The sequence below is a fragment of the Manis pentadactyla genome, chromosome 9 (genome assembly GCF_030020395.1).
Source record: "Manis pentadactyla isolate mManPen7 chromosome 9, mManPen7.hap1, whole genome shotgun sequence".
Classification (NCBI taxonomy): Eukaryota; Metazoa; Chordata; class Mammalia; order Pholidota; family Manidae; genus Manis; species Manis pentadactyla.
The window spans coordinates 31998811-32025654 of record NC_080027.1 but is presented as its reverse complement, the minus strand read 5'-3'; the positions used below and the strand labels follow the sequence as shown (position 1 = coordinate 32025654).

The 26844-nt window shown below is 40.9% G+C and overlaps 1 long non-coding RNA gene across 4 annotated transcripts in view; it reads left to right on the top strand.

The window, feature by feature from the left end:
* LOC118917520 (uncharacterized) overlaps window positions 1–26844 on the top strand; it is a 115209-nt gene that overhangs the window by 53995 nt on the left and 34370 nt on the right. Inside the window, exon 3 of one of the 4 annotated variants that reach the window (XR_005026833.2) lies at window positions 22786–22892. The exons of 2 other annotated variants lie outside the window; for them this stretch is intronic. This is a non-coding gene — a long non-coding RNA (uncharacterized LOC118917520). Of the gene's footprint in view, window positions 1–14857; window positions 18473–22785; window positions 22893–26844 lie in introns of those variants that run through there. One more of the 4 variants, XR_008999190.1, reaches the window with a different exon arrangement.

Here is a 26844-nt window from a genome sequence, read left to right as displayed (position 1 = left end):
AAACTTAAGTTAATATACTGCATTTTTCTTCTTAAAATACTTTTAAATTCCCAATATGCCTAATTGTTTCAAATTAAGGTATCATTGACATACAATATTATGAAGGTTTCATTTGAACAACATTGTGGTTTCAGCATTCACCCATATTATCAAATCCCCCACCACCCCATTGCAGTCACTGTCCATCAGTGTAATAAGATGCTATAGAGTCATTACTTGTCTTCTCCATGCTGTCCTTCCCCATGACCTACCTATATTATGATTGCTAATTATAATGCTCCTTAAACCCCTTCTCCCTCCCTCCCCACCCACCCTCCTTACCACCTCCCCTTTGGTAACTGCTAGTCCCTTGGAGTCTGTGAGTCTGCTGCTGTTTTGTTCCTTCAGTTTTGCTTTGTTGTTATACTCCACAAATGAGTGAAATCAGTTAGTACTTGTCTTTCTCCACCTGGCTTATTTCACGGAGAATAATACCCTCTAGCTCCATCCATTTTGTTGCAAGAGGTAGGATTTGTTTTCTTCTTGTGGCTGAATAATACTCCATTGTGTATATGCACATCTTCTTTATCCATTCATCTACTGATGGACACTTAGGTTGCTTCCATTTCTTGGCTATTGAAAATAGGGCTGTGATAAACATAGGTGTGCATATGTCTTTTTGAATTTTGGATCTTCTTTTCTTTGGGTAAATTCCTAAGAGTGGAGTTCCTGGGTCAAATGGTATTTCTATTTTTAGTTTTTTGAGGAACCTCCATATTGCTTTCCACAATGGTTGAACTAATTTAGTTGAACTAATTTACATTCCCACCAGACGTGTAGGAAGGTTCCCCTTTCTCCACATCCTCACCAGCATTTGTTTTTGCTAGTCTTTTGGATGTTGGCCATTCTAACTGGTGTGAGGTGATTTCTCATTGTGGTTTTAATTTGCATTTCCCTGATAATTAGCGATGTGAAGCATCTTTTTATGTGCCTGTTGGCCATTCCATATTTTTTTTAAAAATTAAAGTTATTTTACCCATCTCAGAATATCCTAAACATTTATTTAAAAATCTTAGGTTTCTGTAAAATCTTAAATTTTTAAAAATTGTTTGATTTGGATTTCAGTCTTGGAGGTAGATTTGGCATTTTGATTTATAAGGTAATTTTAAATGAGGGTATTTTGCTTTGATTTTTTGTTGTAAATGCTGTTTACTTCTTTCTCCCCTTGTATGCTTACATCTTACCTCCTGATGTAGTAATTTTGCATTTTTTTTCAACTGGCTCTCAGTCCAGACTCAGGCTGTATGATGGAGTTTTGATGCTCCTGTTCCGGAATGGTATGTGGACTATCACAGGTCTAGTTACTGGTGGTTCAGTTCTTGGGCTGGTCTCCATTCTTCCTCCTTTCTCAATTCATTATATGTCCTTCAAAGCCTTAGCTGCACCTCATGATTGGCTTCACTGTTCTCCTTTCACAAGCACGGCTGAAGCCCCTGCCTTTAAGCCCTCCGATTTCTAGTCCTGGTGTCCTTGCAGCTGCCCCCTGCTGCCCCCTGCTTCACAGACTGCTCTCCAGCGGGCCTAGAGCCTCTAATATAGTCTTTGTATTTCTACTCTTTTTTTGGTCTGCTGAGATGTGTGTATAGTTTTTGACTGCAGCTGTGTCTTTTTTCTCTTACTTTATGCTATGTGTTTGTATTGGATGGAGGAGATGCATGTATCAAAGCATGAATTTCATGGATTTATGGAGCCAATCTTCTTCACTCTGTTATTTGACTACTTTTCTCCACTCCCACAAACATTGTCTCTGTTCTTTTCCTGAGACACTTGGTGATCGATGTCTCAGCCCATTTGAACTGCTACAGCAAAAATACCTTGGACTGGGTGATGACTTAAACAACAAACATTTATTTCTCACAGTTCTGGAGGCCAAAAGCCCAAGATCAAGCCACAGGCACATTGTGAAGTTCTCTGCTAGAGAATGAGGTGTTGCATTAGTAAGCAAGGCATTTTAAGACAATTTAAGACATTCTTGAAGAGGCAATATTTGGCAACAGTTAAGATCCGTATTTAGAGTCAGACTTTCTGGGCTTGAGTCTTAGCTTTGCCCCCTAGCAGCTCAGACAAGTTATTTCACCTCTTTGTACCTCTGTTTTCCTCATTTGTAAATGAAAGTTTGAAAGAGGGGTTAATAATGGCATCTTCCTTGCAGACTTTTTGTGAGGAATACATATATTAACTTTTCTAAGGGAAATGTTACTCTGGCCAGATCCAGGCAGGAATCACCTACCGTTCCATCTCTCCAGGTTTGGGAGCTTCATCCTTACCTCCTCCTAATGAAACTGAGAACATTCATGTATCTCTTCCAGAAAATTTATGATGATGGCACATATTGGCTCTTCTTTTCATTGGAGATGGGGCACAGAGCGGTGAGGTGTCACAGAATAGGAACAAGTGATCAGAGGCCACTACAAGCTGAGAATCATAGAAGGTTCCAAGGTTTATAGCAACTTATATTTGTAGAGAACTTTTATTGAAAGCACATATGTGGAAATGCTATCTTGCAGTCTTTGAATCTCAGGATAGGAAGGATCCTTAGACAATGCTGGTCAGACTCTTTACCTAAAGCTGGACTGCCTCTCCTACTTCAACCTGCCTTTTACTCTGGAATGCAGTGTGGGAAAGAACGCAATCTGGGCTCTACAAGACACTGAGAGATAGCTGGAAAGAGTACACAGGCTTCATTCAAAGCCAGGCAGATCCAAATTTGTATTCTGGCTAGACTGCTTTCAAGCTGTAGAACCTTGGGCAAGTTAATTTTAAGCTAACTTAATTTCTGCAAGCCTCAGTTTCCACATATATAACATGGTGGAATAGTAACAACTTTATGACAGGGTTATTATGAGACTTACAGATGAAAATGCAGAACACCTGGCATGTAATAAGAACCACTGTTATGGTTACAGAGGCCCCTAGGTAACAGGCTCTGTTAGACCTTCAGAGATTCCAAACCACTTAAAATGCCTTATGTAGCTCCCAGAGTCAGGAAGGTATATATGTCCTGCCAAAAGATGCCCATGCAATTATTTAGATAAGTCACCACCTTGTTTTATCTCAGGTTTTGCTGTCACTATTTCTCTGCAGTGATACGCAAGGAAGGAATTCTGGTGGTTGGCCCATGGGCTCCTTTCCCCGAAGAAGCCTCTCTTCCATCAGCCATTTCTCTGTCTGCTTTTCTCTGCAGCAGAAGCTTTTCAGTGTAGATGTTTCACAATTGGGATGGGAGCACATAGCTTGGGTAAATGGATTAGAGCATTCCTAGGGAAATATAATGACCTCTGAGGAATCCAAGTGCTTTGCATCTGTTGAATTCAGCCAGTAATTCCTTTGCTCACTCATTTTTCTGGGTGATGCCAAGTAGTTTCAGCAGCAGTTTTCATTTTCCTCCAGCCTTTGTAAGCACAGGCTGCTCTGCCTGATATGTCCTTGGGCTGTGGCCCGCTCTTGCTGCCTCCAGGTTGTAGACAGAGCTGGGCACTCAAAATCCAGCAGTAATGGCCTCAGTTGTTACTGCCTCTCAGCAAGGGTATATATGCCGTTTTACGTAGGACACACATCTAGTGCAACTCAACCTGCATTCACATGCATGGTGTCAGCAACGTCCCATTATTACAACCATAATTTTGGAACTTTGATTTAACCCACAGCCCTTCTTTGGGGCTGGGCACCATGTTTGAAGAGAAGCACAAATGAACAGAAGTCAACAGTTTGCAAATACAGCCCAGAGTCCATGTCAGCTGAGATGCAATTGAGGAGATCGGGGAGGTTTTGTCTGGAGAAGAGAATACGTGGATGAAAGGGGGAGAGGGCAGTGATAGTAAAGTGATTTTATATTCATTATATGGCAGGCACTGTGTCAGGGTCTGGAAATACAGTGACATTCTTAACCTCATGGAGCATATGCTAAATGCTAAATATAATGCTTACCTTTTTTGGGGGGTTTATCTTGGCCAGACACTGATCTGAGAGCCTTATGTGAATAATCACATTTAATCAGCCCAAACCTTCTATGAGGCAGCTATTGTTATTGCCATCCTCATTTTGCAGGTGGGAAAACAGGCTTCAGAGGTAAAGAACTTGCTCAAGGTGTTACAGTCAGGAAGTGGCAGCTGGAAGCTGACCCTGAGCTTTCACATCGCAGTGACTTTGTGCCTAACCATGAAGCATACTGCCCTTCTGCAGTACAAGGATGTGGGGAGATGGTTGCCACGTGCGTGTGAAGTACTCACACACACACTGTCCCATTTGATCCTCACAGCAGCTCTGTGAGGGACATAGTGCCACCACCACTTTACAGATGAGGAATCTGAGACGTGGGGAGATGAAGGCATTTTCCCAGCAGGTTAGCATCCCAGAGCCCAGTAGAGGACCCAGGGGGCAGCGTCTCCTTTGTTCTGTATTTTAAAAACTCTCTGCAGTGAACATGTATTCTTTTATATCCATAAAAACAGTATTAAAGCAGAGAAAATGGCTTTTCCTCCTCTACATTTTCTGTAGTTAGCTCTCAGCTATGCAGGCGGCTCGTATTAAGGAGGTGTTGTCCAGGACACTTTATGATCATGCCACCTGGGGGAATGAGGTGCTCTTTCATTTTCTTCATTAACAATTTCGTACTTGTGAATTATGTGCTGAGTAGAAGTTAGCAGTGAAGTTTCTAGAGGCATTAAGAGCCAACCCCAGCATTGTTGGGCAGGGGTCACTCACGGACACACACTGGGTTTGCGGGAATCTCAGAGAAGGCACGTGCTTTTTCTTCTCAGTTTCCACTTGTCTTAGGGCAAGTTGTTCCACCTTGAAAACAACATCAAGTAGGCCCAATCACTCATTTATTTCTCTTTCTGTAGGTTGGTAATTATCTCCAAATGTTCCCAGTGGGAAGGATATAGGTTCTGTGGCTTATAGAGCTGGAGGGGGTGAGAGGCCATGTGGAGCAACTCCTGTGTTTTACAAGGAAAGGACACTGGGAAAACAGGAATTGTAGGGGGCATGACTTACTCATCTGGTGAGTACTTTTCCCTCCGGCTCTTTTTCTGCTGCCTACATGCCTCTCAGCTTTCCTGGTCCAACTCCTTCTTTTGAGAGATAATGAAATAGACACTGGAAGTGTATGTGACTTGTCCAAGGCTGACAAGTAGATGGTAAAAATGGGCTAGAGGCCAGGCCTTCCAGCTCCCATTTCCAGCAGCTGTGTACCTGCTTGACAGGGACAAAATGGGCTTTTCTGGAATTACCTGGTATTACCCTATTTAACTTAAGTGTATGTTCCTCATAGAGCTTTATGAAACACACACCAACGACCAGGCATATAAGGCAGAGAGAGAGACAGAGACAGAGGCCGAGAAAATATTTTTCTTAAAGTAGGTACAGAATTTCTCTCAGGGAGAGAGCAGCTGTTGCGGAAAAGAGCGGTGCTGAGCTCTTTAGGAGAGCTGGGTCGGGGAGAGGCTGCTGCGGCCAGAGAAGGGAAATGCCAGTGACAGAGAGGGAAACTCAGGAGCACCAAAGGGAGTATGCAACTTTGAGTTCCTCCAAAGGTCAACCCTGACATAAAAGACCCTGAATAGCCAAAGCAATCCTGAGAAGGAAGAATAAAGCAGGGGGAATCACACTCCCTGACTTCAAGCTCTACTACAAAGCCACAGTAATCAAGATAATTTGGTACTGGTGCAAGAACAGACCCACAGACCAATGGAACAGACTAGAGAGCCCAGATATAAACCCAACCATATATGGTCAATTAATATACAATAAAGGAGCCATGGATATACAATGGGGAAATGACAGCCTCTTCAACAGCTGGTGTTGGCAAAACTGGACAGCTACATGCAAGAGAATGAAACTGGATTATTGTCTAACCCCATACACAAAAGTAAACTCAAAATGGATCAAAGACGTGAATGTAAGTCATGAAATCATAAAACTCTTAGAAAAAAATACAGGCCAAAGTCTCTTGGACATAAACATGAGCAACCTCTTCATGAACATATCTCCCTGGGCAAGGGAAACAAAAGCAAAAATGAACAAGTGGGACTATATCAAACTAAAAAGCTTCTGTACAGCAAAGGACACCATCAGTAGAACAAAAAGACATCCTACAGTATGGGAGAATATATTTATAAATGACAGATCTGATAAAGGGTTGACATCCAAAATATATAAAGAGCTCACATACCTCAACAAACAAAAAGCAAATAATCCAATAAAAAAATGGGCACAGAATCTGAATAGACACTTCTCCAAAGAAGAAATTCAGATGGCCAACAGACACATGAAAAGATGCTCCACATCGCTAGTCATCAGGGAAATGCAAATAAAAACCACAATGAGATATCACCTCACACCAGTTAGGATGGCCAACATACAAAAGACAAACAACAACAAATGTTGGCGAGGTTGTGGAGAAAGGGGAACCCTCCTACACTGCTGGTGGGGAATGTAAACTAGTTCAACCATTGTGGAAAGCAGTATGGAGGTTCCTCAAAAAACTAAAAATAGAAATACCATTTGACCCAGGAATTCCACTCTTAGGAATTTACCCTAAGAATGCAGCAGCCCAGTTTGAAAAAGACATATGCACTCTAATGTTTATCGCAGCACTATTTATAATAGCCAAGAAATGGAAGCAACCTAAATGTCCATCAGTAGATGAATGGATAAAGATGTGGTACATATACACAATGGAATATTATTCAACCATAAGAAGAAAACAAATCCTACCATTTGCAACAACATGAATGGAGCTAGAGGGTATTATGCTCAGTGAAATAAGCCAGGCAGAGAAAGACAAGTATCAAATTATTTCACTCATCTGTGGAGTATAACAACAAAGCAAAAACTGAAGGAACAAAACAGCAGCAGACTCACAGAACCCAGGAATGGACTAATAGTTACCAAAGGGAAAGGGACTGGGGAGGATGGGTGGGAAGGGAAGGACAAGGGGGAAAAAGGGGCATTATGATTAGCAGACACAATGTAGGGGGGCACAGGGAGGGCTGTACAACACAGAGAAGACAAGTAGTGATTCTATAGCATCTTACTATGCTGATGGACAGTGACTGTAGTGGGGTATGTGGGGGGACTTGATAATAGGGGGAGTCTAGTAACCATAATGTTGTTTAAGTAATTGTACATTAACGTTATCAAAAAACAAACAAACAAAAAAGTCCACCCTGAGACAAGGGCTTGGGCCAGGTCATGTATCTGGGAGGAGATCCCAGCAGCACCGGTGAGGGAGAAGGCAGGCAGCAAGCCACTCAAGGCGCTTCAGTGAAGCGGTTCTAGTGCAGCAGCCACGGCTCAGTTCCCAAGGGACTGGAGAACTGGACTGAATATACCTCATAATTGTCACAGCTGGAGTTGGGGAAGCTGGGCTACTTCCCAGGCTCTTGTGCCTCCTTGGTTGAGGACTGTCCCTGCTGGCACTTCTGGGCTGCCCTGGATGGGCTGAACAAGTTTTATGTCCTGGAGAAAGCCTACAGGTGGAGGAGAGGAGGGGCGCATGTAGAAAGCTGCATGGGTTGGGAATCTATGCATTGTAGCAGTTGGTGGATTCAGAGTTGGGGTCTCAGTGGCGTGTGTTACAGGGCGGGATACATATCGGAGCTGGGGAGGTGGCAGAAGCCTGGACTCTGTGCTGGGCTGCACCCTCTCACGCCTCTGAAACTCACAAGCCACTCCTGGCTAAAGCCCTGATCCTGGTTTTCCCATTATTGGGACAAATACCTGCTAATGCGATATTGGTGGGGTGGTCGGAGAATAAACTTAATTCTCTCTCTGTTTTTAAGTGAAGGAAAGGCTGCTAAGATCCCCACAGGAGAAAGCTAGGCAGGGGAACCTGGTTCTTTTGGCATCAGGGCATACCGCAGCTGCCTGGGCTGAACAGTACCTGGCACAGGTGGGTCATGCACACCTGGCCTTCCTGCTCTTGGCACAGATGACAGCAGGGTAGGTGCCGTGCTGCCTGTTGTCCCCGTCTTTTATCATCATTTTGTTCACTGTGTCACTCTGGCAGCACGAGCATCCAGATCAACCAGATAACCCCCAGATAGGCAGAGAGAGAGGCTCTGCGAGCTGAGCAGCTGGGGTACTGGGCTGGGAGTTGGGGGACCTGGGTTCAGGCCTCCATTCTGCCACTGACTGTATCTAGGACTTGCTGTCCTTGTTCACAAAGCCAGGGAGTCAGGCCAAAGATCTCTGTCTCCTCTTCTATGCTGAGTGGTGATACTTTCCTCGTTTTATTTTTCCCTGAGAAGGAGATCTGAGATTTAAGTTCTACTCTGAGAAAAGGCCTTGTCACATAGGCTAGCTGCTGCTTTGTCTTCTCTGAGGCCATTTTCTCATCTATAAAATGGATATAATAAAGCCTGCTCTTCCTGACAGGGTTCTGGGGGGAAGAGCAAGTAAGATGATGATGGTAGAAATCTTCTATAAGTTGTCATTCACTCATTCATCAAATGATTATGAGCCTTATGTTTGTATTGGTTCCTGGTGCCTTTAGTGCAGCATGGATGTCAACAAGTGAGCACAGAGTGAAGTTACTGTGACTCCTGACATAGCAGTTATAGGTCGCCATGCTGCAGGAACACAGAAGACCCGGGGGCTCCCCAGGGTGGGCTGACATACACACGGAACAGGAAATATGTTAACCAGTCACCACACATTTATAGAATTCCTGCTCAGTACTTGTGTCTCTCCAGGTTGAGGCATGAGCCTCCCTGGCTCTTATGGCACTATTTGTTTTCTCTGTCCCATGTTGCTTGAAATGTCTGTTTTTGTTACCCAGCCCTGGTCACTGGCAGTGCTATTGTATCTAGTCTGTTCATCTTTCCCTCCAAAGACCCCAAGGGCGTCCCTGTGTCCTTGGTTGTGGTGGTAGAAGTCCCCTTAACTAAACTCCACGGCACTGCTGTGCCAAGTAAACTGAGGCTCTCTGTTCCCTTCGGAAGTGTTGTGATGGAGACATGTGGGGCCGCGCTTCTTGCGGGGAAGAGGACACTCTCACACTCTCTGGGCTGCATGTAGATGTTCACTGCCACTAACTGAGGCACTAGTTATTAGCTATTGCTTGCCAAGAGTCAGTTCTCTTTGATCCTAAGCTGTTCATTCCTGTTGCAGTTGCTATTATTATTGTATAATTCAATAAAACATTATATAGATTGATAAAATCTGAAACAGACTTATTTCCCTAAAAGTCAAGTTGTATTTTTTTTTAAAGCTTCCGTAGAGGTCCTCACCTCTAAAAATTGCTGTCAAAGGTGTAGGTGAACTGAGCAGACGTGACTGATGGAAGTTGCATGTGCCACCCTGGCTCACAGTCCACTGCCTTTGCCCACGCTTCTCCTTCTGCCTGAGATTCCCCATCTTGTCCTTCTGATAATCTCCTACTCATCCTGCCAGGCCCAGCTCCAGCAATCCTGGCTCTGGGCATGCCCCCGACTGCCACAGGGGCTGAACTCCCTTGCCTTTGAGTTTTCCTCGCACTGTATAGACTGCTCTAGAACATTGCCTACCCAGTTGTCTCCTTTGCTTGTCTGTCTTCCCCAGCAGAATGTGAGCTCCTTGAAGGCCATCACTGCACTACTGCTGTCTGAGATGTGACTGTCCACGTGCTTAATCTTTACTGGGGATCAACGATATTTGAGGAAGATGTGGGATTTTGGAGGAGGGGAATGTGCCTGAACTAGGGGTTGGGAGACTTGATTTGACTCTACCTTTTACCATTGTATATGACATTGGGCAGCTCACTCCTCAGTTTGGAGCTTTGGTTCCCCACCTGTCAAATAAGAGGATTGGATTCAGTTGTTGCTATGACTATGATTATTACAAAACCTTAATTCAAATTCAAAATATTCACCACTCCTACAGCCACCTTCCTTGCTGGGCTTTGAATCATGTGACTTTGCCACTGCGGTCACATAATTAATGTGAAGGAGGCTGGTGGCTTCTGAGGTGGTCTAGCCTGAGATCTGTGCCTTAGGGAAGGGGAGCCAGGGGAAAGTAAGCAATTACACCAATCAAGCACTTTCTGCCAAGGAATTTGAATGCAGGGGACAGTAGGTAGGGACAGGCACAGAGAAGTCAGTGATGGATGCCATGAGGCTGACAGAGGAGAGAGCGGGAAGCGAGAAGTTGCCAAGAGGAATAGAAATAGATTCAGAGAGAAGTGAGGGGGATACTGTTGGATCGGTAGAACAGCTGTGCTATGAAGGATGTGGCTGGGATGGTTCCCTCTGCTTCCTTACTTCCCACCTGGCAGTTTAGATAGTGTATGAGCTCTTTGCACATTATTTAACAAACACTGACAATTATAATTCAGGCACTATCATTATCCCCACTCTATAGAGGAGGAACACACTAGTAAACGGCAGAGCCAGGATTCAGTCCCAGGCTGCCTGGATCAGGGTCCAGGGATTTAGCCTTTATACCACAAGGCTTCAATAGGCAGCAAGCAGTTTTTGAGCACCCACCATATGCCAAACCCCATGCTAGGTACCTTACTATTGATTTCATTTAATCCTATGTGTGTTATTTCATTTAATCCCTGCCACAACTCTATGAAGTAGCTATCAATGTACCTATTCTACAGATAAGAAAATAGAGGCTCAGAAAAGTTAACTGCTTCGTCCAAGGTCAAACAGCTGGCCGGTGGCAGCACCAGCCATGCCTGCCTGCAGTAGTGAAGAGTAACTCTGAACAGTTCCCTTCTGAATGCGGGAGGTGGCTGAGTCCCCCAGCCACCTCCCTGCACAGTTCTGTCATTCACATTGAAAATCTGTGCACTATCTGTAGTTGCTGGAACTGTGAAATAGGAGACAGAACCCCAATATGTCAAGAATTCACAGGCATTTCTAGATGCTGCAGCTGAAGGGGTGGGGGAAGGGAAGAGACAATGCAAAGAACAGAGCTTGTGTCAGATTGAAAGGAGCTATTTTTCTCTCATCTTTTCTGCCTTCTGCTTAATTGCTTTATGAAGATAAATAAAGCTGGGGGAAAATTACATTTGGCAGATTTCAGCAGGGCTTGGATTCATGGTTCTTTCCTTTTGTTAATGATAGATTTGTTAACTGAGTCTTTCTTCTTTTATACTTGTATTCTTTTTTTGGGTTGTATAAGAAAATAGTATGCAAGTGACACCCTAGCCCCAGGCAAACAAACAGATGCATAAAAATATATGTCTAAAAATATGCAAATAGAAAAGAAACCTCTGGGCTAACTAACCTTGTTGTTTGAAACCATTTACTTAAACCATCTGGGCCTTTGTTGTATCATTCATAAATTGGGAGATAAGGAATCCAGTTCCAAACATCCCATGACGGGAAAGATCCTCTAAGATAGTAATACTGCCTTGATTCAATTTAGACTTGTATTTTCAGATTCACCTCATAAGTCATCTTACTGGCTCTGGGAGGTGGACAGTTTTATCCTCATTTTACACATAAAGGAGTAAGTTTAGAACTGCTAGGGGGTTGGGCTGTCACCAAGCTTCTAGTATATGGTGACATCAGGACGTCAAGTAACTCTCTGCCCAGGGACAAGGGGTTATTACAATTATTACAAAGCACAGAGAGGGTCACATTATTTATCTTTTCCTCTTAATTGGTTTTTCTGGTAAAAAATTAGTATCAACTGTTATATTCAAACACGATAAAATGCAAATCTAACAGTACCTTTTAATCTCACCTTTTAGCTATAAACACTGCTAACAGTTTGCCGTATATTGTTCCACATTTTTTCTACAGCACCATCTCTATGAGCAATAATATATTAAGTTACGTTATAGTTGATGGCACGTTATAGTTGCAAAGTGCTTTTATATAAATGATCTCAAGGAACGCATCTCTACCAAAATTTCCTTTTCTTGTGATTAGAGGGCATGTTGAGCCTGTTGCCTTTGAGGACACTAAAGATTGTCAAAGGAGATTTGTATCTGCCTGAGGTCAGAGGAGTAAGCATTTTAACTGAACTTACTGTTCTCTTCAGACTGAGGAATTGGCTGCCCTCCCTTCAATCAGCACTGATAAGCTGTTTGAAAGAGCTCAGTGGTTATTTTGACGTCCCACAGACACAGCCTTAGCTGCTCCAGACAGAAGGAAGTCAGCCATTTACCGAATTCAACAGCTGGGATCCATAAGTTTATAATAAATCAATTTCCAAAAATTTGAATGGGTTGAATTGAACTGAGAAATTGAATATTCTTAAAGAGTATGCAAGGTGGAGTCAAAGCCTATTGGCACTAGTAGAAATCTCACCTGAGATTGGCCTTTCAGAAATCTCCTGGTCTAGTCTATACCTTTTATTTTATAATGAAGAAAACTGAGGTCCAAGGGGGGAAGAGATTTAATTTGTATATAAAGTTCTGTCTGGTTGGAAAAATGTTTTCTGAGACTAGATGTGCTAGATTCTTTCAAGGTGTTTGAATTAGATGATCTTTTTTCCAGCCTTCAAAGAACTAACAGTCCATGATTCACTGTCTGAAGTATCAAAAAACATGAGGGGAAATATTCTAAATATTTTCATGGAGAAAGAAGGGTAAATCCGACTTCTTTCTATAGCTTTGGAGTGTAGGCCGGAACAAAAGGAGCAGTTCAATAGCTGCCTTCCTGGCACAGCCGTCTGTAAGCCTGCCACTTGCACATCCTCCTCTCCAGTGACATCCCTAAGCCTTTCACCTGGACCTTGTCTGTAACATCTGAACTCCACCTCACATCATGCACCCCTCCCTCATCAGACTGTGGCTAATTCCTGAGCAAAGGCTGTGTCATGCTGGTGTTTTTATTTGTAGTGCCTAGTATGCGTGTTGAATAAATGCTTGTCAATTAATGAATGAATTTCTACTTTAAGACAGATTACACTTTTCATGGTGTTATACATGGCTTCCAAAAATATATATATTTCTGGAGTGTTAGATTGGATAAGTGTACAGACTTGGGAATATATATTCTCTATACAGGCACACTGGCCTCCACATCACCCTTCAGGGTGTAGTGCGTATGTTCACTCTCTGAGTATGGCAGTGTGATTGGTGTCACATACCAAGATCAAACCTGGCACTCATATTCCTTTGTAGAGTACCTATGGAAGCAATGTGTGGTCTCTGGTCAGTTGGCCATTGCTAAAAATGTGCAGGTTAAGTCCCTGTAGTGCATACTTATGACATTTATGCAGCCTCACATCTAAACATTCCTCTCCTTAATCCCTGGATTGAAAGCTGAGGTGGCAGATTCTCCTGCTCCCAGTTCCCTGGTGGCCAGACATGGATATGGCTTAGGCGGGGCTAACCAGATGCTTAGAACTGTGAAGCTTAAGTAAGTAATAAAAGTAGGGGAATTCTGAACTCACTCCGGGGTGGTGGCAACAGGGACCTCTGAATTGTATAGTGTTTGGCAGCCACAGTGCCAGCGTTAGCAGCTAGGGTCTAATACCACTGGTGTTGGCAGTGTGCATAGCACCAACTTGACTAATTTGGTTATAGTTTTAGCTGCTTAGTTATCTTTGGTCCTGCTGTATTTTCTGATCCTGTTCCACTTGGAGGAGGTATGAGCTAAACAACCTCCGAAAGCTGAAGGGGTTTTGAGACCAAAGAAAGGGGCTGACGAATCCAGCTTGAATTCCGTAGAGGTTTATTGAGGGGATTCTTACCTACAGAGAAGCTTGTCCTGGGCAACTGCAAGACTCACAGATCTCTGCACTGCTTTGTGATTAGGGAGGCCACTTTATAGAGGCAAGGGGAAGGGTCTGTATGCAGGGCGGCCGCTTGTGCACTCAGTGGAGCAGAGGCTGATGTCTGAATATTATCGCTGGAACAGAGCAAGGAGTCCTGCCCCAGGGAACAATGTTAATTGTTTCAAGCTGTATATTAATCTAAGGAGTACTTGTGTGTCAAAGAAAGGGAGTGTAAGGGTGATTCATTGGTCAACATGGTCAATTTGACAGGATGGTGTTACTCCTGCTCATAGACAGATCCTTATTGCTAAACTTTCTTGTTAGGACTGTGAGCTATCCGATCCTTCTACTAAATTTCTTTGTTGCTCAAATTAACCCAGATTGCTTTTGTTGTTTGCAACTAAGAATATTGACGAATGCAGTCATGATATGATAATACCCGTGTTTGGAATCACTTGGCTTTTAATAATTGATTTTAAACTTCAGACTCTAGTCCTTTTACATTTTGTAACTGCCTTTAAAAGAGAAAGCTTGGTTTTGTGGAAAGATGATAGGACGTCTTGGATTCCAGTCTCAGCTCTGACAATTTCCAGCTGAGTAAACTTTGAGGCATGACTGAATGTCTCTGAGCCTCTATTTTCTTACAGACAAAATAGAGACTATTATGGGCTATATTGTGTGCCCCCCACAAATTCCTATATTGAAATCCTAATGCCTAGTACTCAGAATGTTACTTTTTTTGGAGCTAGGGTCTTTAAAGAGATATTAAATTAAAATTAAAATGAGGTTGTTATGGGGGGCCCTAATACAGTCTGACTGGTATAACTCTGGGCCGGAGTGGGGGTGTTGGAAATCTTGGGACAAAATACCTTTGAAACTGAAGTTAGTTAAAGGGAGAAATAAAGTGGGAGAAACATTTATTGCTTACAAGCAGTCGTCCACTTCTGCGCGCCCGTGTCTCTCTGCTACCCGGGTGCAGAAGAAGTGCCCCCACCCAACCTCTTCAGTCCAGATATGCCCTCACTCCCCCTTGTAATTACCTATTGATATGGAGATGAACTACTTCTCTCCACCCCTAGGGAACACCTATTGATATGGAGAATACACTAAGACCAGGTGAGAGACTCTGGAAATGTTGCAATTTTACCCACAACAGTTATCCTTATAATAAGAGGAAATTATGACACAGGCAGGTACAGAGGGAAGTCTATGTGAGGACACAAGGAGAAGACAGCCATAGACAAGCCAAGGAGAACAGCCTCAGAAGAAACCAACTCTGCTGACACCTTGATCTCAGACCTTTTCAGTGGCTGCAGAACTTTGAGAAAATGATTTTCTATTGTTTAAGTCACCCAGTCTGTGGTATCTTGTTAAGGCAGCCCTAGCAAATCAATACAGAGGCAATAAGATTTATCTCAGGGGGGGTGTTGTGAAGATGCAAAGAGTAATGTATGTAAAGCATGTGTCAAATAATAGGTGCTCCAAAAAATGTGAGCTATCTTCCTTTTTTTCCCTTGATTTTCCATATTTTCTCTCCTTAACCCCTTCCCTTTTATGCAATCCCATTGTTTTCTTTTTTTCTTTTTTTTTTTAATGGGGAAGAGTTCATGTTAAGCGTATCTAAGAAATATTTTTGTTTTCAGAGATACGAGTCTTTTCCCTAAGAACAAGATGAGGAATAGAAGATAAAAACCTGTTGTGTTTAAAAACATTGAAAAGAAAATAGAGGATCTTGAACATAACCAACATTCTGAAGTCTTTCGCTTTGTTATCTAATGTCTTTCTAATGACTTTCCCCCACAGGTCTTGTTGATTTCTGAATGTAGAATGTTTTTTCCCTGACCTTGAGTTTCGCTACAGGGAGCATCACCCACTGAAAATGACTACTTAAGATATCTCACACTTGCTGTAAGAGGGAGTTTACCCACAGTAAAATGTGTTACAATCTGGTCCTAAGCCATTTTTTTTGTTAGAAGTATTTCTGTGTCATGGACTATATGTTGACTCAGAAGTGAAAATCCAAGAATTACCAGAAAAATCTGTAAGTATGATGTCTTGAGGTATGTGTTGATTTAACTAGAGGTGCTTAGGAAAAAACACTGAGAAAGAAAAGCATCTGGTGAAAAGCCATCCAAAACTCAAATTGTTTCTAGAAAAATTCTTTATGATTTTCATTAATGAGACAGGTCAAAATTTAAAAGTTTAATAACACCCAGTGTTGGTGACGGTGAGTGAAAAAAAGCATTTCATATACTGACAATGGAGTTGTAAATTGTTCCAGCAATTTAAACAGTAACCATTATATTCGTAAAAGCTGCAAATATACATGCTTTAAACCTTAGTTTCATTGAAGAACCTTTCTATGGACTTATTCACATACAAAAATCATTGCAGCACTACTTTTAATAGTTTAAAAAAGAAGGTAAACAATATAAAGGTCCAAAAGCAAGGAACTAGTTAAATTGTGGTACAATCACACAACAGATTACAAAATAATAACCATTAAGATAGGTATGTATAGGCTGTCAGGGAAAGATCTCCAGGTGAAATAGGTGAAAAAAATTAATATAACAGTATTAATAGTTTATTCCCCTTTGCGTACATGGAAAAGGCACATATGTGGTATATGTGTGAGAAATTTATTTCCTTGAAAGACTAAAAATGTGTTAATAGTCATTATTTCTAGTGAATAATACTGGGACTAACAAGAAAGACATCTTTTGCTTTTAATTCTGTGTACTCCATATGTTTATAAACCATGTACCTGTATTACTTTAATGTAAAAATAATATGCCTTATTTATGATGAAAGTTTCTTAGACTGATATGAGATCCCTCAACATCTCTTTGAGTCACACAGATCACTACTTGGAGATGAAAACAGGTAAAGATGTTGAAATCAACATTTCAGATATCTAGTCTAATAAATTCATAATTGAGTTCAGAGATTTGGCTGGCTTTTTTATATCAAAATGTGAATAAAATATGATCAAGGAAGAGAAGTTTATTGGTTATCTATGGCTGCTTAACAACTTACCCCAAAACTTAGCATCTTAAAACACATCCACTGACTTCTGTAGGTCCACCATCTCAGGGTCTCTTACAAGATTGCAAAACAGAAAGGTTTTGGCTGGGTCACAATCATCTCGAGGCTGGACCCTTGAGAGGGGAAGTTCCTCTGTAACTCACTCCTGCGGTTGTTGACAACATTCAGTTACCTATAGGTGTTTGGAGTGAGGCCCCAGGTCCTTGCTGGCAAATAAACACATGAAAATATATTTAGCATCATTAGCCATCAAGAAAAGCAAATTAAAATTACAATGAGATACCACTACTCTCCTATCAGAATGGCTAAAATACATTTAAAAAGTGACACCACCAGAGGATGGTGAGAATTTGGAGATACTGGATGACCATACAGTGTTTGTGGGATGTAAGATGGTACAGCTACTTTGGAAAACAGTTTGACAATTTCTTATAAAATCAAACATGTAACCACCATACAGCCTAGCATGTGAATCTACAATTACCTCAAATAAAAAGCTTAATTAAAAAATGTAACAGAGCTCTAGCCATCTGTGGAACAATATCAAATGGTTAACATAAATACAATTAGACTCCTTAAAAGAGAAGAGTGAGAATGGGTCAGAAAAAAAAAAATTTGTAGGAATGTGAGTAAAGTTGTAATATTTCCAGAGTATCTTGCCTGGTTTCAGGGGTACAGAGAAGTATGGCTCTAGTGCATCTGCATATCAATAGGCATTCCTCAGGGGTGGATAAAATTTCATCTCCATATCAATGGGTAATTACTTGGGCAACAGAGAGCTTATCTGAACCTGTGAGGTGAGGTGGAGGGCTGGTTTTGCTTCTGCTGGAGCAGGAGAGAGAAATGGCCCCAGACTGCAGTTTGTAATAAATAAATGGGTTTTAAACTTTATTTCTCCTTTTGACTGATTTCAGTTTTAGAGGTATTTTGCCCCGGGATTTCCTTTTCCTGGACTTATAATAAATAATAGACAATTTGATGAAAACGTTGACTCAAAGATCTAAAAAGTGACCAGACCTAAACATCTAGGTACATTATAGTCAAACTGCTAAAATTATTAGCAGAAAATTCAAAATATCTTTAAGACCTCAGATGGGGAAACATTTCTTAGACAAGGCACTAGAAGTATAACTTATAATTGAGTGGGTACCCACTCAGACCCCCACAGTTGGTATAAAGATTATTTTGAAGTGAAAACATTTGGGCTACAGAAGATGCAGAAAGAAATCTTACCTGAACTTAACTTTATTTGACTACAGCAAAGCCTTGGAAAGTACAGCTCCCTTTAAACCCCCTAGAGGTAATTTCCTGCAAATTCAGCTGGCATGAAGACAAATGGCCCATGATTAGCATCAAAAAGCCCAATAGAACTTTCCATAGTTTCCCACTGAAACCCACAACCAACCCTGTCCATTTGCTGAATTAGTACCTAAACCTTAACCTTAATTATTATTGAGCAACTCCCTGGTGTGCATGTAAACAAACATGTTTTCTCTTGTTAATCTATTATCAGTTAATTCACTGGTCCCCAATCTTGCCAGACCCAAGTTGGATGGTAAAAATAAGACTCTATTAAAGTGTAGTACTTTTGTATGAAAAAAGGATACATAAAAAAAGTTTGAAGACAAGCAGAATGCAAGAAGAAATTTGCAATATCCAACCTGGATAAATGACAAGAGTAAAAAATTACTCATATCAGTAAGACAAACTGCTTTTTCTTTTTACAAAACTGCAAAAGATAGGAAGGAAATGCACAGAATGAGTGTGAGCATATGAAATTATTCTCAGTCTCACTACTAATCAGCAAAATGAAAATTAAAATAGGATACCCTTTCATACCCATCAGATTGAAACAATAAAATCTGACAATGAGTGTTGGTTAAATTTGAAGAAAATGTGAACTTTTTTCACAGCTGATACAGATTGGGACGAGCTGAAGATACTGAAATTGCAAAATTTATAACTCAGTTATTCTAATTGAGATATAAACCCTAGAGAAAGTTTTGCATCCTTATGCATAAAGAAGTAGTTGTAATAATGAAAAATTAAAAGCAGTCTAAATATATACTAAGAAGGAAATGTCTAAATATCTACAGACCAGCTGTTAAAAGGAACTAGATCTACATGTAACATGGATGGAACTCAAAAACAAAAATGTTGAGTGACAAGTTGCAGAATGATAAGCATAGTATACTATTTATGTTCATAAACATATAAAAGCTCATGATAATGTGGATTCATATACAGGCAGTAGGTTGAGCTATATGAAGTTGCTATTTTTGTAAGTCAGAAATAGTTGAAGTGAGCAACTTCATAGGATCCTACCGATTAGAAAAAGTATTAATAATGAACTGGAAGGATTAACACCAAATTCATAATGATTGCCTGTGGGGCAGATGGGTATAGAGGGGAACACAAGTGACTTTGTTTATCTGTAATATTTTGTTTATTTAAAAAAAATGATGGAATTTGTTAATCCTGAGTGGGAAATACGTGATTGTTTTATTATTTGAATTTTCTTTTCTTTTTAAAAAATGTTCTCAAAGAAAGGAAGGGAGGAATATATACTAATTTGGGAGCATGCTATTTTTAGGGAACTGGGGAAAGGCAGGTTGAAAGGGAGGAAGCTATAGAAAGTCTGGAATCTGTGGGCAGCAGGGTGGTGGATGCTGTTAAGTCAATTAAGCAAGGAGGCCATTAGGCTGCTGTGGCTCTAAGGCCATGGTGGCCTACCTAAGCTAAGCAAATGAAAAGCTAAGTTTGTAAATGCCTCAAGGCTACAAAACCAAAACAGTAAGAAGACCAGTCAGCCAACTATCCTTTAAGCTATAGCCTCAAATAATTTTCTTTGTCTCCACACTTTCTCTGTCTGTATACATTTTTCCTCTGGCTCCTGTCAGTGAAGTGCTCCTACAACTTCCAGAGTGGCACTGTCCAATTAGAACTGATTTTTGCTCAAGTAAACTCTTAAAGTTTTTACTATGCGGTTGAAGGCAAGATACCCCAAAAGATTCCCGTTTGGTCTATTGATTATTTTGAGCTAAAGTTACCTCAGAAAGAGCAAATGTGAGAAGGACACTCTGAGCCTCCTCTGTCTCCCTGAGAGCAGGAAATATATTCCCCATGTGGAGGGTACCCACCTGCTCTTGGAGGGTAGAAGGTGTCCTTATTGCCAGAAGTAGGGCATTCGGGGCCAGGAAGTCTGTATAAATAAACCTGTTACTTCATTAGTTTGCTACCCCAAGCCCAAACTTCTCTGTCTGGTCAACTCTTCACAAATACATTGTTTCTTTGTCTAGAAAGTGTAAAAGCTGTTTGCTTTGGTCACTTCCAGTCTCATTTTTTTTATGAGCTCTCATATGTCTGAAATTAAACTTATTTTTCTCCTGTTAATCTATCATACATCAACTTAATTATTAGACCAGCCAAAGAACCTGGAAGGGAAGAAAGGAAAAGTTCTCTACATATGCAGCAGTTTATCTTTTTAAACAATGCTGAAGAGGAGAAGGGGAGGGCACCTATGTTTATTGAGGGCCTTCTCTGTGCAGGAGACATAGACACAGGCAGTGTAGTTCAGGAAAAGAGCCAAGCCCTGGGCGAGTCAAGAAAACCTTGAGGCCAGTTCATGTGGCCAGCCGGCAGAACAGGTTAAATGAAAACAAAACAGCCAGATTTTAGGAAAATAACTGATGGCAAAACAGAATTCAGTTTCTAACCAGTTCGAACCAGCTAGATTCGGGATAGAACAAAAATAACCTACAGTTACCCCAAAGCTCATTATATGCTCATTATCATACTAAAAATCACACCCTTGGTGCCATGACAGTTCAAGGCTGACCACATCTGGACAAAAAGAGAGCATGGCCCCCCCACCCCCCGAAATCCTCTTCCTATTCTGAGAAAACCTCACCAATCCTGATGACTACTCCACCCCCTGCCTAAAGTCCAGCTATAAGACCACCCAACCTGAACCTCACAGTGGTGCTCACCTCTGGAGCATGCCCACACTCGTTTGAGCATGTACTCATTTTCACTTTAATGAATAGCTGCTCACCTGTCGAAAGTGCCTGTACTCCTTCCTTGAGTGTGTACTTTCACTTTATTAAACTACTGTTTGCTTGTACCTGCTCGACCTGCTTGTGAATTCCTTCTCCATCAGATTCAAGAACCTTCTCCCAGGTTGAGGGCTCACCTGGGCAGCAGGGAGACCTTCCCAGATGGGACTGCCTGACAAAAATGTTACCTTCGTTCCTGAGTATCCCAATGACCCTGTGAGGCCTTATGGATGACAAAACAGAGGCTTGTATTGGTCAGTTAAATACCTCCTCAAAACTCAGAGCTACTAACTGGTGGAGTGTGGATTTGAACCCACAGTATTTCCAAAGTTATGTTTTATGGAGGTCTGTATTGACTGACTTTAGCTTCCCAGCACCCCACAATCCTTTTTCCTGCTTTGTTTCTCTCAACAGTAATTATCACCATCTTATATATTTGTTTCTGTTTTCTGCTCCTCTTCCCCCTCTAGAGTGTAAGCTTTCCAAGCATGAAGGTTTTATTTTGTTCATTGTCATATTCCTAATGCAAACAATAGTGCGGGGCTCTTACTGGTCGCCCAATAAACATGTGTTAAATGAATGCGTATTTTAGGCCTTTAAAACATTTTGTAGTTGTGAAGTAGACAGACGCATTTCCAAACTGCACCTATATTTTATGATAATTTAGGAAGTCTGCTTTTCATTTGCTCTAGAGAAGATACAGCTCACACATCTGCATCAGTTGCTAAAGGGCTTTAAGTAAATTTAGGATATTTTGTCTTTCCAATAAAGTTTCTTAGGCTCAGGTTTTCAGACCACTGTGTTTTAGCAGACCTGGACCACTAACCAGAGAGACCTAGGTTGAAGCTACAATTCTGCCTCTTACTAATTCTGCATCTTTGGAGGTCACAAACCTTTTCTGAGCAATAAATATGCAAATACAAATTATAATACATCCGAGGGTTCTTTAGAGGATTAAAAACTATACTGTCTGTGAAAGCACCTTAAAAACTGCAAAGTGACTTGTATACTGTTAGGTGGTTTTCACTGTATGGAACACCTACAAAGCCCTTTTTGCAGGAGGCTTTGCAAAGAGCCCAGACTGTTAATTCCACATCTGAATGATTTATCTTTTTCTCTTCTTCGTACTACCCACCAAGAATAGAAATCACCTAATAAAGACTGCCCGAATGACTGACATTAGGAAATCAAAGGAGTTGATAAAGGAACAATTGAGTATTCTCTGAGAAGATGGCATCTCATTTGAAATTCTAAGGGAGGCTGAGCTGGGAACATGTAATCCCTCAAGAGTTTATGAAGTTTAATTGGTTTGTGTGAGGTGACTAGAGCTATAAAGAGAAAAATCAAAGGAAAACTGAGAAAGGTTAGGTGTCACCATATGATTCAAATGATTTCGATGAAACATATAATTTAATGATTTAACCGTTTCCTCCCTTTTTTCCCTCCTCTCCATCTCTCCCATCCAACGTTGCAACAATCTGACCTTCAGGAACAGGTGGAGAACTACAAATATGTTAGCAGGTCTCCTTTCAAAGGATAAATGTGTTCCTGGAATGCCATGTGTAAATAGAATTTTTATAGATTGAACACCCTAAATTAAGTCATATTTCAATGCTCTTCGAGAGCTGATACTTTGGCAAATTCAATAAAAACATTTCTATAATAATGGAAATAACTAATCAGGTTAAATTTTGAATGTAAGAGCCTTTATATACTTTAACTTAATCTCACAATAACCATGAAAGATAGGAAATATTATTTCCATTTTACAGATGATGGAATTGAGAAAGGGAATTTAAGAAATTTGTCTTTTGTCATGTAGATAATAAGTAAATGAGAAAGCCAGAATTTTCTCCATTGTTAGAGAAAACAACCAAAATGTTTTTACCGTTTGGTGAGTAGGAAATTTGCATCCTATAAGTTTGCATCTGATTAGCCTTTCAGTCCATCCTCCTGAACCTCAACCTCTCTCCCACCCACCCAGGTGCAATCTCAGCCAGTAGGATCTCTCAGAGATCAAGTGGATGTATTACGTCCTCATTTACCTTTACTGGCTTTTTTCCCTGCCAGAGGCAGGTCTTTCTGCAAACAGTAAGTGCTCAGTCAATGCTCCATGAATGCAAGGATGGATGGTTGTGTTGCCCCAATGTTCTAGAGAAGCTGAGCTCCCTTATGCAGACTCACACTTTTCTCATTCCCTCCAGCCATAATATGCACCCATTCCTTGTCTTTCAAAAAACAAAACTGAGGAAACCAAAGCACTTTTTGCAGGTGTCTTACATTTAAGTTGATCCCTTACCTCCTTGTTTGATGCTGCCCTGGGCAGCTCTTAACCTTTGAAGAATCTCCTGAATCTCCAGCTTTCTTGAATATAGCGAGATAAAGGGGAAAAGCAGCTGTTAGGCTGTAGGTATTTTATACAAAAACCTCAGTTCATTGTTATATCTTTCCAGTTTTGCAGATAAGGAAAGTGGAGGGTTCCGAGAGTTAAGAAACTCCTAATTTTTTTTTCTTGACTTATAAATGGTTGAGCTGGAATTTGGCTTCAGGCTCTTTGTTTCCCAAATACATGCTTTTTCCACTGCATCAGTAATATTGTTCCAGTTTCAGGGGTTAATGGTGAAAAGTAAGTGAGATAATGACAGTGAAATTTCTTGGGAGAGTGTAAAATGCTATACAGATGTTAGATTAAGAAAAAATATTCCTCAACATGTTGACAATATGCGATATTCTTTACAGAGTATATGTAAATCATGAGATCACCCCCTCAAAGGTGAAAAACAATGAGGAGGAAAAGGTGCCTTTTTCAAATGGGCAGACAAAACAAATTAGAATGTGACCTGTAACACTGAATATGCTTTACTCAGTCCTTTGCAAATGCCCAAAATTAATCCCAGATTTATGAAATATTGTTTCAGTTAGATAGCCCAAATCCCTCATTTTACTGAAGCTAAAATTGAAACACTAAGAGGGAAGTGGCTTACGTAGAAAGGCACCCATCACATAGCAACGTAGGGAACTAGAGCTGAGGAGCTTTGGCACTGAATCTGTGCCTTGTCCACATTAAGAAAGAGGAGGACTGTGAAGGAAGTCTGATTGCCCCTGAGCACAGCTCAGTACCATTTGAGTAAACTCTTGCTTTAGTTATCAGTTACAATGGATTGAGCATATCTCTTAGATTTTGGAAATAAATGTGGGTATATCGAATCTTCTTTCTCAAGGGCAGTTATCTCTCAAAATTGAGTCATTGCTTATGAAAGGTATCTTGATTCTTAGTGCGAAAGAGGCTCAAATGATTTTCTACCTGGAGCAAATGAAGTAAGCAGCTTGGAATGCTAAACTTCTTCTCCAAAGGAGAGCAGCTCTCTGTTTTACTTTAGATGCATCAGCTTTTCCTTATTATTTCTCTGCTAGTCGAAATGGCTACCTTGAGCGAATTTCTTTCTAAATAAATTTTTTCTAATCAGATTTTCCACCGTGTAAGGATTTCATATGGAAAATGATCCTTATCCTGCCTGAAAATTTAAAATATTTTCCCCTGTATTTCAATATGCCTTGGAGCTAACAGTCTAGAAGGCCTTAAAGCAAAAGATGGAATGACAGCTGATTTATTTGCTTTTGTTATAGGAAACAGTGGTAGAAAGCCTATTATGTACTAGACATACCAGGGGTGAAAAAAGTCAGAAGATAGGGGTCTTGAAGGAAGAGCTCAGAATTTGAGGTCAGGCTTGAGTGCATGTTTCAGTAGTACCACCTTATTGTTACCTTAGGCAAGCTCTCTAACTTCTCTGAGCCAGTTTCCTCTTTTTAAAAGTGAGCATGATAGTATCAATCCCATAGGGCCATTGTGAGGAATGAAAGAGAAATAAGAGTGGTCAATATTTATGAGTATGTACTATGTGCCTGGCATAGTGTTAGGTCCTTTGCATGTGTTCTTTTATTTACCCAACAACCTTTTTGGGTGGGTACAGTTATGATTTTCATTTTACAGATTAGCAAATTGAGAGTTAGTTGATTAACCTATACATTTGGATCTGTTTTGACTCTGAAGTCTGTACTTTTTTTCCTTAACACAGAACTACCCATCTGAAAGTCTATATTTATATCTTTATTTACATCTACATCTGTTCATATCCATACTTATATCCATTTTCATGACCCAGATACTCTCTGTCCCACTATCATCCTTCTATTTATTATATCTAGCACATCAGTAATACAGAAGCTAATACAGTTCATGCTAAAAGCCACATTGGTAAGTGTGATAAGAGTTCAGAGGAGGGTGAGATCACACTGGGTTTTGATGGTCAGAAGAGCTTCAAAGAGATGAAACTAATCCTGAGCCTTGTAGGATGGTGTGATCAGCATGGTAGTCGCTTGCCCTTCCTCCTCAGTAACAGAATGCCCTGTTGAATGATATGGTCCTGGGCCTCCCTTGCAGCTAGGTGTGACAGCTAGGTGTGACTAACTTTGGTCAGGTATGTGTAAATGGATATGCTATATAGTAATTCCAGGAAGTCTTCTATTGGAAGAAAATACACTCTTCTCCATCCCTTCCTCCATCTTGTTGCTGGGAACTTGGGCAGGATGGCTGGAATTCTAGCAAGCACGTGGACCCTGAGGATGAGGGACACACCATAAGAATGGCAGAGGAGACACCTGTTTGGGGCATGGGTTCCTGATCATTCTGAAACTGCCAGGCCAGCCCTAAGCTACCTACCTCTGGGACTTTCTTATGTGGAAGAAAAATAGTGTCCACTAGTTAAGCTATTGTTATTTTGGGTCACATGTAGCCAAAACACTGATACAGATGGAAGGCTTACTAAAGTAATAAAGATGAGAAGGCTTACTAAGCTGGAGAATCTGTTTCTCTCTACCTTGCTTAAGGCAGAAATAGCAAGGTAGAGAGAAACACATTTTTGCCAGTTCTTTACAGGCCTGAGATTTTTGTGGAGGAGTTATAATCGGATATATCTGAGTTGAAATTCAGCTTCTACAAGTTACGTACTATGTGATCTTGGGTAAGTCCCTTCATAAAACGTTCTGAGAACCCATTCCAGTTGTGTGTGTGTGTGTGGTTTTCCTATACCAACAAGTATGAAATTGTGTACTACAATTAAACTCAATTCTGTCACTATCTATCTGGGGATAGCATTAGGTTCCACAGGTTAAGGGCTCAGTCCTACAAGATTGCCCCTGACTTTAGGTGCCAGTCACAAGCCCAGGTTGTTACCTATTACTTATCTTTCTGATCAACTGCCTACAGATTAGACCTGGGACCCCCTCCTTTGGTTGATTTAATTTGCTAGAACTGCTCACAGAATTCAGGAAACCCATTTACTCACTACTGATTTATTACAAAGGATATTAAAGGACTAATCAACAGTTAGATGAAGAGATACATAAGGGCAAGATACGAAGTTCCATGCCCTTTCTGAGTGTGCCACTCTCCTCAGATCTCCATGTGTGTGTTCACCAAGCCAGAAGCTCTATGAATCCAGTCCTTCTGGGTTTTAATGGAAGCTTTATGACATAGGCACATCAATGAAATTATTGGCTATTGGTGGTTAACTTCAATTTCAAGTCCCTTTCCCCTCCCTGGAAATCAGTGGGTGACACTGAAAGTTCCAACCCTCTAACCACATGGTCAGGCCCCTGGTGACCAGCCTTCATCCTTAGGTTCAATTCCAAAATCACCTCTTTTAACGTAACAAAAGACACCTTCCTCTCTGTCCTTACCTAAGACATTCCAAGAGTGTTAGGAGCTTTGTGCCAGAAACTAGGATGAAGACCAAATATATATTTATTATAAATCACAGTAACACACTTTACCTGAGTTCAGTTTTCAAATCTGTAAAATGAGAGGAATATCTACTCCATGGGGTGGTTGTGAGGATGGGGAGGATCTCTGACCTTAGGATAGTTCCTTAACTTTCTAGCTTCTTGAACACGTAAGTCTTAATAAAATGGTGGCCATATTATTATCGTTTATTATGGCCATGCTTTCTGTGGCTAGAGATTATTAGTTTTACTGCTTGGAGCA